We start from the raw sequence: 13,795 nt of genomic DNA on the forward strand, positions 1-13,795 counted from the left end.
GCCTAAGCCACCATTACTTCTCATTTAGATTACTGCAACAGCCTCCTGAATGGTCTCACTGCTTGTACACCTGCCCCTATAATATATTCTTCACATAGCAGCCAGATGATTTTTTAAAAACATAATTCATATCATATTACTCCCTTGCTAAAACCAGCCAGTGGCTTCCCTTGCCCCTTAGAATAAAATGGAGACTTTACCATGACTTACAAGTTCAATCTCTACATCCCTGTTTCTATTTCCTCTTCCGTTCACTTACCAAGGTTTCAAAAATCTGAAGTTCCCACCCGGGGCCTCTGCACTACCTGTTCTGTCTTCCTAGCATGCTCTTTTTCTAAAAAAAAAATATTTATTTATTTATTTATTTATTTTTGGTTGTGTTGCTGCGTGTGGGCTTTCTCTAGTTGTGTTGAGCAGGGGCTACTCTTTGTTGCAGTGCACAGGCTTCTCATTGCAGTGGCTTCTCTGGTTGTGGAACATGGGCTCCAGGCGCGAGGGCTTCAGTAGTTGTGGCACACGGGCTTAGTTGCTCCGTGGCATGTGGGATCTTCCCAGAACGGCACGAACCCGTGTCCCCTGCATTGGCAGGCAGATTCTTAACCACTGCGCCACCAGGGAAGTCCTGAGAATGCTCTTTTTTTAAGACTTTCTTGTAGCTAATTTCTTCTTGCTGTTGAGATCTCAGATTAAATTTCACCTCCTCATCCAAAATCAAATAGCCACTCTCTCATTCTCTCTTACTTCACTTAGTCTTAATTTATCTGAAAAAACACTCATCTCTGTATGATCTTTTTCTTCATTTTCTTCTTTTGTTTTTCTGTCTTCTGTCCCCCTCCTGCCTGCCCTGCTGCCCAGAAGATGTAAGCTGCTTGAGACCAGAGATCTTACCTGTCTTGTTCATGGCTGTATCCTTGCTTAGCATCTAGTACAAAACTTGGCATGTAGTGGGTGGTCAATAGATATTTGCAGGTTGAATGGATGAATTATATAGTATCCCCTCCATTTCCAGATTGGAGGCCAGATTTTCTTTGGGAAGTAAAGGATGTTTTTGCATTGACTATTGTTTGTATAAACTATTGCAAATGGGACATGAGGCTGGGAGCACTGATTTATAGAAACATTGGTTCCTGGGGTGACTGGCATTCAGCCTGTCATGCCTGAGTGACACTTATTCCCTCCCAGTGTGGTCAAAGCTATTGATCTCTGAGTGTGGTTCAGGTTCCATGGCCCCAGAAGCAGTTGTATTAACTGCCTGAGCCTTGAAAAGGTTTTCTGAACTAACCCAGAGCAACCGAGCTTTGTAAACAGTAGTTAGCTAGAAGAAAAGGTAAAATTGCATGTCATCCCATTTTCTATCACATGCATTTTAAGGTTCAAAGGGATTATATTAAAATGAATATCCCAGCGTTCTCATATGTACCTGCCTTCAAAAGAGCAAAGAAAAAGCTTTTAAGTAAAGTAGGGCTGCAGGTACCCCTCTTTAATTACTCAGGCCAGGGATGTTTGAGGAGCAAAATGACCACGCTAGTGAAAACCATTTCTCACTGTTAACTGTGCCCAATGAGACATTCTACAGAAACTGGTGCATTTACTCTCATCATAGTTTGAGGGGGAGATATTGCCAGACCTATTTTGTAGATGAGGGGAAACTGAACCCTAGAGGGCAGTAATACACAGTTAAGTGATTTATTTTTTCATTCATTCATTCATTCAAGATTGATTAGGCATCCACGTGCAGCAGGGGCTGTGCTAGATGCATGTATTCAGTGAGCAAAGCAGATGCATCTCCTCCCTGTCCTCATGGGGCTTGGAGTCCTCGGTAAGGAGGACAGGCATTCGACAAATAAATGTGCAGATAAATATTTATTTATTACAACAGAGCAAAGGTTGTGAAGAGAAAGGACAGGATGTTATGAGGGGAGATAAGAGGGAAGCTTCTTCAAATTAGGGGGTCAGGAAAGCTTTTCTGAGGAAGTGACATTCAGCTTAGACCAAAGAATGAGGAGAAGCTGGGGAAGAAGGGCTCCAGGAGTAGGGGGTGGTGATTAGCCTGGGCCAGGAAGGAGCTCGGTATGATCCAGAGCTGTACAGGGCCACGTGGCTGGATGATGATGAGTCAAGGGGCAAAGAAGCAGTGGCTGGTGGGAGGCCGGACCATGGGGGGTTACGTGGAAATTTGGATTTTATTCTACAGATGACTGGAAGCCAAGAGAGGGGATGTCTGACACTGTGCTTCCCTAGAAAGCTAAAAAAGAATAGGTCCCCAAACCTCTGAGTGTTCCCTAACACAAATGAGTTTATACTGGGGTTACCTTGGAGGAATATAATTAATCCTGTTTGTAGAAGACAGTGACTTCTAACTCCTGGAGTCCACCCAGAATAATTCTGACGGTGCTACCACCAGACAGTCCTTCTCAACAGCTAAGGATTTTGACTCTGATAGAACTCAAAGGAGATTCACTCGTATGACGGAATAATATGCAGCCATTAAAATAATAAAGAAAAGAATTCCCTGGCAGTCCAGTGGTTAGGGCTCCGCGCTTCCACTGCAGGGGCCACAGGTTCAATCCCTGGTCGGGGAATTAAGATCCCGCATGCTGCACGGTGCGGCCAAAAAAAAAAAAACCCAAGGAATTTAAAGGATGAGCGAAGATGCCATGATTGTATCTGATTACAAAGTAGTATATATTGCATGATCTTATTTTTTTTAAATGCTGTTAAAAAACCCATGTTTTGGAAAAATGAAAATCCTGGATGAATATTTATCAAAATGGTGGCACCTCTGAGCGGTGGGATCCCAAGTACATTTTACTCCCATCATAATTTTGAGAGTAGACGCTGCCAGCCCTAATTTCTAGATGAGGAAAACTAAAGGTCGGAGCCAACACACTGTTAAGTCATTCATTCATTCATTCAAGAAATATTTATTAGGTATTTAGTATGCAGGGGCTGGGCTAGGCACTGAATTTTCAGTGATGAATAGGACAGATGACTTTAAAAATGTATTCTGCATTATTTCAGACATAATGAAAAACTATCAAAAAAAGTAACTAATAACCCTGTATCCAATACTTAGCCAAAGAAATAAAACATTACTGATACAGTTGAAGGTCCCTGTATATTATTCCATTCCCATTACACTCCATCCCTTTGCATTAGGGGTAAACACTGCTGTGACTTGGGTGTTTATTATTCTCAGGCATTTCTTGGATTACAGTTAATTTTTATCTCCTTTTTGCACGCTCACATCTTTGAGATTTCCTGCAGCGAACACATAACCTTTGAAGGAAAAAAGAAAACCCAGTAAAAATTATTTTTTTAAACCCAGATGGAGATGATGGAAATCAGGCCTGAAAAAAACAGTCCCTTCAGGAACCTGCAGTCAATGGCTTTCCCTCCTCCTGCTGGGTCCTTTGAACCCTCCTGCCCCAGCTGTCCCTCCTTGCCCCTCTCCTGAGATCTAGATAATCATCAGCCAGGAAGGACTCCTTCTCAGGTCCTCTTGCTTCCTAAAAATATTGAAAGGACTGTGTTTGTTGATGCCTGGGGCTGGGGTTGTCAGGCTCCTGATGGAACTGTGTCCTTGATCTCTTGCTACTCCATGGACACCCCTGTTCTTCGGGACAACACTGACCAAGGGCAAGGAAGAACAGATGTTCAACCCCAGCAGCAGGGAGGAATGTCCTCCAAATGCATTTCCAATACAAAAGCTGAAATTAGAATGAAACTTTACTGTGCATTTTTTACGATGTGTGTCTTAGTCAACTTCTGTATTTGCAAAGACACCGGGAATCAATATTTAATATGGGCATGGTGAAGGGAGAAGGGAAAGATCCTTCCTCTGCTGTGTCTTTGAATCTTCAGTTTCCTTGACATATCTGGCTTTAATCTCTTGATTATGAGGTGGACATTGTCCTCTTCCATTTCTCTTTGACGTTGGGTAAGAACTCTTTTGTCCTTGGACTCGGATGGACCTGAGCTCTGCCATTATGTGCCAGGTGACCTTGGGCTTCAGTTTCCTCTTCAGAGAAATGGGATAATAACACCTACCCTTTGGGGGGGGTGTAATGAAGATTCAGTGAAATAATTAGGTGTAGCAGAAGAAAACAATATATGGAACCCTATGAACCCAAATGGCCTGTCACCAGTCAGCCTTCTGAAGGACGAGGATGGGGTGGCTATATCTGTTCTAGGAAGGGTAGAAGAAATCTCTTTCATTAGATAGACTGGTGTGGAGGAGAAGAGGGGGAGTCTGAAACTTTAAAGCTTCTACACAATCTTTTGTGCTGTGTGGAGGCCACATCCTGGTATATTTGACAATGGATTTCAACAGAGAGATTTTTTGTGTTTATGAATATGAAGATAGGTCCAAGGCTAAATTGCTCTGCAACATATAGGAGGGTCTGAGGGTGAAGGAACCCACGCAAGCAGAGGATGGAGGAAATAGTCTTGCAGCTTCTTATCCAGCAGGTCTGGGGTGAGGACTGGGAGTCTGCACATCTAACAAGCGCCCAGGTGATGCTGCTGCAGCAGGTGCACAGGTCATCTTTAGAGGAGTGAGGTCTTAAAGCATCTGCCCTAACGTATCGGATAGGTCCCTAGCAATGAAGGGAGATTGCGTTCTCAAACATTCCCATTGGCCAGATAATTTATTCCATTTAGCTTTCAATATGAAAACACTCTGTAACCCTAATGCATGCTAACTCATACTGTTAGCATCTACACAGAAGCCCTCATCAGGTGTACTAATGATAACTAGTGTTTCCTTTTAATTTATTTTATTTTTATTTATTTATGGCTGTGTTGGGTCTTCGTTTCTGTGCGAGGGCTTTCTCTAGTTGTGGCAAGCGGGGGCCACTCTTCATCACGGTGCGCGGACCTCTCACTATCGCGGCCTCTCCTATTGCGGAGCACAGGCTCCAGACGCGCAGGCTCAGTAGTTGTGGCTCACGGGCCCAGTTGCTCCGCGGCATGTGGGATCTTCCCAGACCAGGGCTCGAACCCGTGTCTCCTGCACTGGCAGGCAGACTCTCAACCACTGCGCCACCAGGGAAGCCCACTAGTGTTTCCTTTTAAAATATTCTTCACATGCATGGAAACAAAATGGGGCATCAATGGGCTTCCCTGGTGGCGCAGTGGTTAAGAATCCGCCTGCCAATGCAGGGGACACGGGTTCGAGCCCTGGTCCGGGAAGATCCCACATGCCGCAGAGCAACTAAGCTCGTGCGCCACAACTACTGAGCCTGCGCTCTAGAGCCTGTGAGCCACAACTACTGAGCCCAAGTGCCACAACTACTGAAGCCCATGCGCCTAGAGCCCGTGCTCCACAATAAGAGAAGCCACCGCAATGAGAAGCCTGCGCACCGCAATGAAGAGTAGCCCCCGCTCGCCGCAACTAGAGAAAGCCCGCACACAGCAACGAAGACCCAACACAGCCAAAAATAAATAAATAAAATAAATAAATTTAAAAAAAAAAAAAAATAAAAAAATAAAAAAAAAAAAAAAAAAAAAAAAAAAAAAAAAAAAAAAAAAAAAAAAAAAAAAAAAATGGGGCATCAAGGAAAACAGTGCAGGGATTATACACTGATTCTTTGTGATCCTTTGGTCTCATGTTTAGGGATTTTTCCAATATTTTGAAAAACAAAAGAAAGCCCATGTGTGTGGGGGGCGTGTGTGAAGTAGTGGGGAATAGGGAAAAAGGCTCAAGGTCAAAGCTAGAGTGAAGTTTGTCCTCGTGATTTATCTCTATCCAGGCTGTCTGGTTAATTGGCTCTCAGGTGGACAAGCTTGGATCTGAGCCTGGAAAGAACTCAGACTTCAAGTTCTTGCCTCCCAGGGTGATTGTAAGGATCTGCTAGGTAGAGAAAGTAAAGTGTCTTAACTTATTAAGTCTTTGCACATTTAGCCAGTATTTACTGAGCACCTATTATGTCTGAAGGAGTAACACACAGTGAATAAAGCAGACGCTGGCCTTGCCCTCATGGAGCTTAGAGTCTAGCAGGGTAGACAGACACAAATCAATTAAAATAGTAAATGAGTACCATGTTGCAGATGCAGCTTCTGTGCTGCTCAGAGCCTCTGTTGCCTGCCTGACAGCTCACACTTACGATCTCGTGCAAAGTCTTGCCATTGTGGAATTGGGATTGCCTCAAAGTCTATGTCCCCCTCCCCCCGGGGAGCCCCCAGTCTCTGATTGACTGATGCGGGGCTACGAAAGACCAGCTCTCTTTGTCTCAAGGCAGGACAGACTCAGTCGTTCAGTTCCTGCTCCAGAGCTCCCAGAGGGTCAAGGCTTCATGTCACCTGCACTACATCTTTGCTCAGCTTTTCTACTTCCTGTCCTACAATCCACACTCCCTTATAAGTTTCTCCCAGGAGCCTTCCCTTAGGAAGCCAGTCAATTGTGCAAGAATCCCCAGGTTGGCTTCTAGGGAAACTGACCTGAAATACAAGGTAATTCCTAGAAGCTATGAGGGCTATGAAGACATAGTACAGGAGAAGTGTGGTAGAGGGGGATCAGGGAGGAGGGTTTTATTTTAAACACTGTTTTTTAAAAATTAATTTTATTTTATTATTATTATTATTTTTTGCCTGCATTGGGTCTTCATTGCTGTGTGTAGGCTTCCTCTAGTTGCAGAGAGCGGGGGCTACTCTTTGTTGCAGTGCGCGGGCTTTTCATTGCAGTGGCTTCTCTTGATGTGGAGCACGGGCTCTAGGCGCCCAGGCTTCAGTAGTTGTGGTACACGGGCTCAGTAGTTGTGGCTCGCGGGCTTAGTTGCTCCATGGCACGTGGGATCTTCCCGGACCAGGGCTCGAACCTGTGTCCCCTGCATTGGCAGGCAGATACTTAACCACTGTGCCACCAGGGAAATCCCAAGGGTCTTATTTTAGATCAGGTGTCATGGAGGGCTTTTTGGAGGTGGGGGCATTTTGAACTGTGACCTGGCTGGTAAGGGAGAGTGTCTGTGCACTGACCCAGGGGAAAAGCGTTTCAGGGAATAACTGGCAAACGGACCTCAGGAGGAAATGAACTGAAGCCTGGAAGACAGCCCGAGGGTGGAGTGTAGCAGATGAAAGGAGACTGGAAGGAGATACTGTTAGAGAAGCAGCCACAGTGCCCTTTTGTGTAAGTCAGGGAAAGGAGTTGGGTTGTATTCCAAATATGATGGGAAGACATTGGAGGGGGTGAGACTTGATTCAGGTTTCAACAAGATCACTCAGGATGCTGTCTGAGGAACAGATGATAACTCAGTGCCTGGCAATAATAGCTGCTGAATAAATAGTAGCTCCACCAGCAGCTTAATTCCCATCCATCAGACGTCTTAGAGAAGATTTCTGCATTAGGAGGGAAATTGGCATGACTACCCTCCAAGGGCTATTTGAAACAAACTATAATTCTATGACCTCTTATGCTAGGACACCTGGGGCCACATGACTCACTAAGACTTTTTGTTTGATTGTGTTTCATTTACTGGAAAAACTGAAAAGACATAGTTTCAAGTATATAGTTTCCAGATCCTTTTATTGATTTTTTTCTCTTTTACTGACTTTTAAATATGGAAGGATGAGATACATTTTGCAAAGTGCAAAGTGCAAACTTGACCCCATCAGATTGTGATACAATATGACTTTCCTTTTCTTTGAGTATTTAGTCTCCAGGCAACTGGCCCCTCTTTGCTCTCCACTGAAATTTTTTATTTTAAACAAATTCTATTATGTTTTCTAGTTACAGAAGGACGACAACCTATTATAGAAAAAATTATAAAATCCAGGCAAGCTCAACTATTATTAAAAATAATGGCTGAGATTTATTGAGCACTTACTATGTGTCAGACACGAAGTTTGGCATATACTTGAATTATATCATTTTATTCTCACCGTAACTCCAGGAGGTAGGGACTATTATTATTTCAATTTTAGAGAAGAGAAAACAGTTTGAGTGGGGTCAAGTAGCTTGCTCAGCTAGGCAGCTAGTAGGTGGCAAAAATAAGTTGAACTCAGGTTACCTGACCCCAAAACTTGAGCTCTTAACCATTCAGCCAGTGTTCCACCACTTGGATGAAACATCATAGGTGTTTGGTACATAGCCTGCCATGATTTAGTATATAAGCAATATGCATGTGCATAAATATGATTTTGTCCAATTTTATCATCCATCACAAATATCTCATTTCCAACCAAAGGTACGGATATGTATGTGTATGTGTGTATATGTGTGTGTGTGTGTGTATATATATATATATATAAGTATATACACGCACACATATATATGTATATATATACACACACACACAGAATAGGATATAAACACCATGAGATGGTGGTCTTGTTCCCTCATCCCCCCACCCCCACCATATCCCTAACATTTAGAACAGTGCTTAGAGTGAAGCAGACACTCAGTGACTATTTGTTGAATAAACAAGCTAAATAAATACTAGCTCAATCAGCAACTTTTATCTATAAATATGTAAACATTTAATAATCTGATTCTTCCCTTGAAGCAATCTATCACAAACGTCCCTGACATCCACTACTTTAGCAACACCTCATTTTTAATGCCTCTGCATGGTTATCCAAGGACATTTTCAGTTCTTTTTTTTTATTACCTCTTGGGAGCATCTTGAAACATTCTCTTTCATTGACCTCAGGAATTCTGCCCTTTCCTGGTTTTCCTGTGATCTCTCTGGCTACTCCAGTATCCTTTGCCTTCTCATCTTCCACCTTCCTCTCCAAGGGATGCTGATGTTTCCCAGGGCTTGAGTTGGGTCCTTGTCCCTGCTCTCTCTTCACACTTCCTGGGCAAGCCCATCTACATCCTTATCTTCAATTAGGACCTTCCAGACGCATGCTAGGTGCTCCACATCCATTACTGTCTCTCATTGATTCTTCACATGGTGCTCTGAGGCAGGCACCATCAAACTTGGAAGCATAACATGCCTGCATGACTTCGCAAGTGTCACACAGCTGGAACACAGAAGCGCTAGGATTTTAAGTCAGATCTGTCTGATCAAAACAGAGGAGCTCCCTCCTCTGTATTCTCTAGAGCACTTAACACAGAACATCTTATACTCCTTAATAACTGCTCGTTGAAGCAGTAAATCCTATGTTTTAATCCCCAAGGGCTACTTTTGTGAGCCATTTCTCCTGATTAAAAGGATTCTTCTGTCTTGGATTCTCCATTTCCACTTCTACTTTTCCTCCCAATTCTTCCTCTTCCTTTTGTTTTTGCTTTTGAATCCTCAAGCCTGATAATTGGAGATTTCCACCCAATTGTAATTGGAGTTTCAGTGGAATTTCAAAGTCTGTCTTGTAACTTAGTAGCAGTTAACATCCACTAATTGAGTTATGGCTGCCTAGAAAGATCCTGAACTTAAGCCAGTCAAATCACTGCACTCCGCTGGATCAAATAATTAAACCAGGGATGGCGGCTTCAGAGAACCTGTTTGTCACTGCTGATTCAGCACCTACTACATTTGGGGGGTCAGGTGGACATCGAGAGGCTTCAGCAATAGCACCACTACGCGGCCCCCTTTCCTCTCTCTTCCCACTGTTGGCCCCGCTACACCCACGTGGATGCAACATCCCACCCACAGAGATGGTCCATGGTGAGGAGGATGACTATGGAGGCAGGGGCTGGGCTTTGGGGATTCCAGGAACCACATAGAGGTTACACTGGGTGACCATCCAAAACCACCCAAAGCAATGTGCGACAAAGTGAGACATGATGGTCCTCGTGGGATGCCATTAATGCCTTCCTTCAGTTCAAATGGAACTTGCTGGGTGATTCTGAACATTGGGAGAAGCACTACATCCAAGTACATCTTGGGATTAGTGTTGGCAAGGTCTCAAACGAGAACTTGAATATCAGAAGCCCACTATGTACTGAAATAGTCTATTCTGGGCTGTCCAATAGAAACTTCTGTGATGATGGAGATGTTGTATATGTATGCTGTCTGATCCATTTTCCACTAGCCACATGTGGCTATGGATCCCTTGAAATGTGATCAGGGCAAACAAAGAACTGAATTTTAAATTTTATTTAATTTTAATTAATCGAAATAACCACATGTGCAGTTGCCTCAAGGAAAACAAAGGCATAAAAAAGAATACCTGGAAAGTGAGTAGAAGGTTAAAAAAAAAAGAATAGTGCTAGATAGTGGGGAGATGACAAGGAGCAGACACTCAGCTTCCTGACCTCATGAAGCTCTTGGTCTAAGAGAAATGGCAGATATTAATCAAATTACCATGCAAATAATTAACTACAGTCATGATAAATGCAACAAGTAAAAGTTCAGCATGCTGTGAGAGCACATAGTAGGAGTATTTCCCCTAATCTAAGGGGGCTGGTAGCTGTCTATTCTGTTGGTACAGGTACAGGTACAGGTCTATTCTGTTGCTACATCTCTTTCTCCATCATCTGTCACTCCTATTTATCTCCTTATCCCTCTTCTTCTCTGTGATGGACTGGATTTTGTACCCCTAAAATTCACGTGTCGAAGTCCTAACCCTTTATACCTCTGAATGTGACCTTAGTAGGAGATAGAGTCTTTTAAGAGATAACTAACTTAAAATGAGGTCATGAGGGTGGGCCCTAATCCAATATGACTGCTGTTCTTATAAGGGGAGGAGATTAGAACACAGACATGCACAGAGGGAAAGGAGATCATGTAAATACATGAGGAGAAGACAACCATCCACAAGCCAAGGAGAGAGGCCCTAGAAGAAACAAACCTTGCTTATACCTTGAGCTCAGATTTCTAGTTTTCAGAATTGTGAGAAAATAAATTTCTGTTGTTTAAACCACCCAGTCTGTGGTACTTTATTATGGCATTCTGAGCAGACTAATACAGTTCTCTCTCCATCCTTCCACCCATCCATCCAACCACCCATCCGTCCTTCCATCCATCCATCCATCCTTCCATCCTTGCTTCCATCCATACATCCATTCATTCAACCACCCATCTATCCATCTGTCCATCCATCCATCCACACATTCGTCCATTCAACCATCCATCCATCCATCTAGTAATTATTATTTCTTTTTATCACGTCATAAATTTCAAATGCTACTGGAGGATCATGTTATTTTCTTATATTAACACAATGTTATTACTAACTTAAAATTGACATTAATAATGATGGTTACTGTTTCTGACTTCCCAGCTTGAGCTAGGCCCTTATATCTAGGTTAATCTTCCCAACTAGCTCAGACATGTTAAGTAAAATAGTCAAAATCAAAGTCTTGAATCCATGCCTCTTTGCCTCTCAAAGTATTTGATGCTTTATCTCAAAGAGGCCAGGAGTTTATGTTCCTTCATACTTACTCAGTTTCATTCACAAATGCCTCAAACCAGGGGCAGGAGTGATTATACATTGTCTCTTTTGCAATGGGGAAAGAAAATAAATAACCCACCACTTCAACAAAACCCTGTTGGCCCTCTGTATCTTAAAATACTCTCCCCCTGTAATACTCTGCCACTGTTAGGAAAAGATAGGAAGTATGATGAGGAGCATGGCTTTGGAGTCAAATAGAACTGGGTTCAAATTCCAGCTCTACCATTTACTTACTACCTCCTAAGTAACTAATGCAGGTTACCGAACCTTGTAAATTTTCTTAACTATGGAATGAAGGTAATGGTATCTATCTTCAAACATATCCATCTGTTGAACAAATATTTTCCAATCGTGAGTGCTGAGTATGTGGCTGGCACTGCACTAGATGGTGGCAGTTGAGCAGGGAGCAAGGCACACATGGTCCCCACCCACCCAGAGATGTGGTCTAAAAGAAAAATCAGATAGTAATCAAATAATCAGGCAAGTAATTAACTGCACTCAGGATAAATGCAACAGAGGAAAAGTATGGTGAATTATGAGAGCACATAGTCAGGGCATTTGAAGAGGTGACAATTATTCTGTGATCCAGAAAATGAGGAAGAGTTGGCCAAGGGACAAGGTTCATGAAGTGCCTCCCACACAGAAGAAGCATCAGACTTGAATGTCCAGGAGGAGCTTGGTGTGGTGGCCAGTGTGGCTGGATCAGTGAAGCTGGGTGGGAGTCGGGGCAGGGAAGGGCCGCCCAGAACCCAGCTCCAACAGTGGGTGAGGGTGGATTGATACAGAATCTCAGCCTGGCTTTACAGTTTTGTTTTTATTCAAATTGCAGTGGCAATGATATCAATGGCAACAACAGTAATGGCTTTTACCAAGGCTGTGTAATAGGCTTCTAAGAGCTTTACATATAAAATCTTATGTATTTATCCTCAAGACACCTAGTGAGATGGCCAATTCTATTATGCTAATTGTATAGATGAGGAATATTTAGCTTTTGCAGATTTAGAAACTTCAAGGTCACACTATTGGTCAGTTTGGGAGCAGGCACTTGAACTCAGGTCTGTGTGGCTTCAAATCTTAAGCTTTTTATCACTACAGTCTGCCCTCTGCATCCGCAGGTTTTGCGTCTGCAGATTCAACCAACTGCAGATAGAGAGGGCCGACAGTAGTCATTGTATTGAGCCATTGTATATAAGGGACTTGAGCATCTGTGGATTTTGGTAACCACAGGTGCTCCTGGAACCAATCCCCTGCAGATACCAAGGACAATTGTTTTTATACTGCTTCCCATAAGGGAAGCAGTAAGGAAGAGTCCCTACTATTACTACTCCCATTTCTATTACTGCTCCTTCTACTTCTCTTCTTCCTCCTCTACCCCCTCCTACCACTTCACTACTATTACTACTAGAACTACCACCTCTACTACTAATTTTACTTTTACTCTTACTTTGACTATATGTAATGTTAAAGAAAAAATTATTCATGACACTTGTTGAAGACAGTAAGGCAGACTCTATTTAAGAAGGGCCACTGGATTAGGTGTAGGAACACCTGTCATGGGGTCTTGCCATGTGGGGAGAGTTTGGACTCAACACTGAATACAGCAGGGCGAGTAGAAATTTACTACCGAGCAGCAGAGTGGAGATCAGTGGATGGAACATTACTAAAAGGAAATATCTAGGGTAAGGAGGATTCTGGCTAAACCAGCCTAACAGGCTTCTTGCTGAAGACAGGCCAGGATTTCAGACATTACCTGGGGGATGGTGGAGGATGAGGAATCCAATTAGATACTGAGCGTGATCAGATATGAAAGGTGGAGAATTCTCACTAAACCAACTTAGCAGGATTCTTGCTAAAATCTGACAATTCAGAGACAAACATGGAAGGCCCAAAGTCAGGCCTAACTGAAAAGGAGTTAAATGGAGCCTGAGTAGAGTTGAGTCAATGAGAGAATCTTTGTCACTGATACATTAACTTCTTTCGAATCTACTATTTTATTATTTCTGCTACATCTACTACTATTTCTCTATTTCCGCTACTTTCAATTCTACTATTTCTACCACTTCTGTGTATAAGTCTATTTATCATCATCATCATTTTCCCCCCAGTGCTTCCAGGAGTTGAAATTGTAGTCACTGACGATGGATATAAACCTGACTTTTGCAGGAAAACTCTAGATGAGACATAAAGCATTCTCAAATCGATATGCATTAGTATAAACATAAGTAAGCAAGATACAGGGCATTATCTTAACATGTAATCTTGCATTTTCAATACTGAAGTGAGAAGGATGACTTTTTTGGTTTTGTTTTATGTGATCTTGCCCTTATTCTCAACACATCTTAATTAGAAGCTGTTATTGTGCAAAGCACCTTATCCCCAAGTCTAAAGCGCATGGTGTTCTTGGACCTGAAGTTTCTGCCTGCTTTACACTTCATTTATCCAGGTGGTTACAAGGTTTTTA

This window comes from Balaenoptera acutorostrata, chromosome 15 (assembly GCF_949987535.1).
Source record: "Balaenoptera acutorostrata chromosome 15, mBalAcu1.1, whole genome shotgun sequence".
NCBI classification, from domain to species: Eukaryota; Metazoa; Chordata; class Mammalia; order Artiodactyla; family Balaenopteridae; genus Balaenoptera; species Balaenoptera acutorostrata.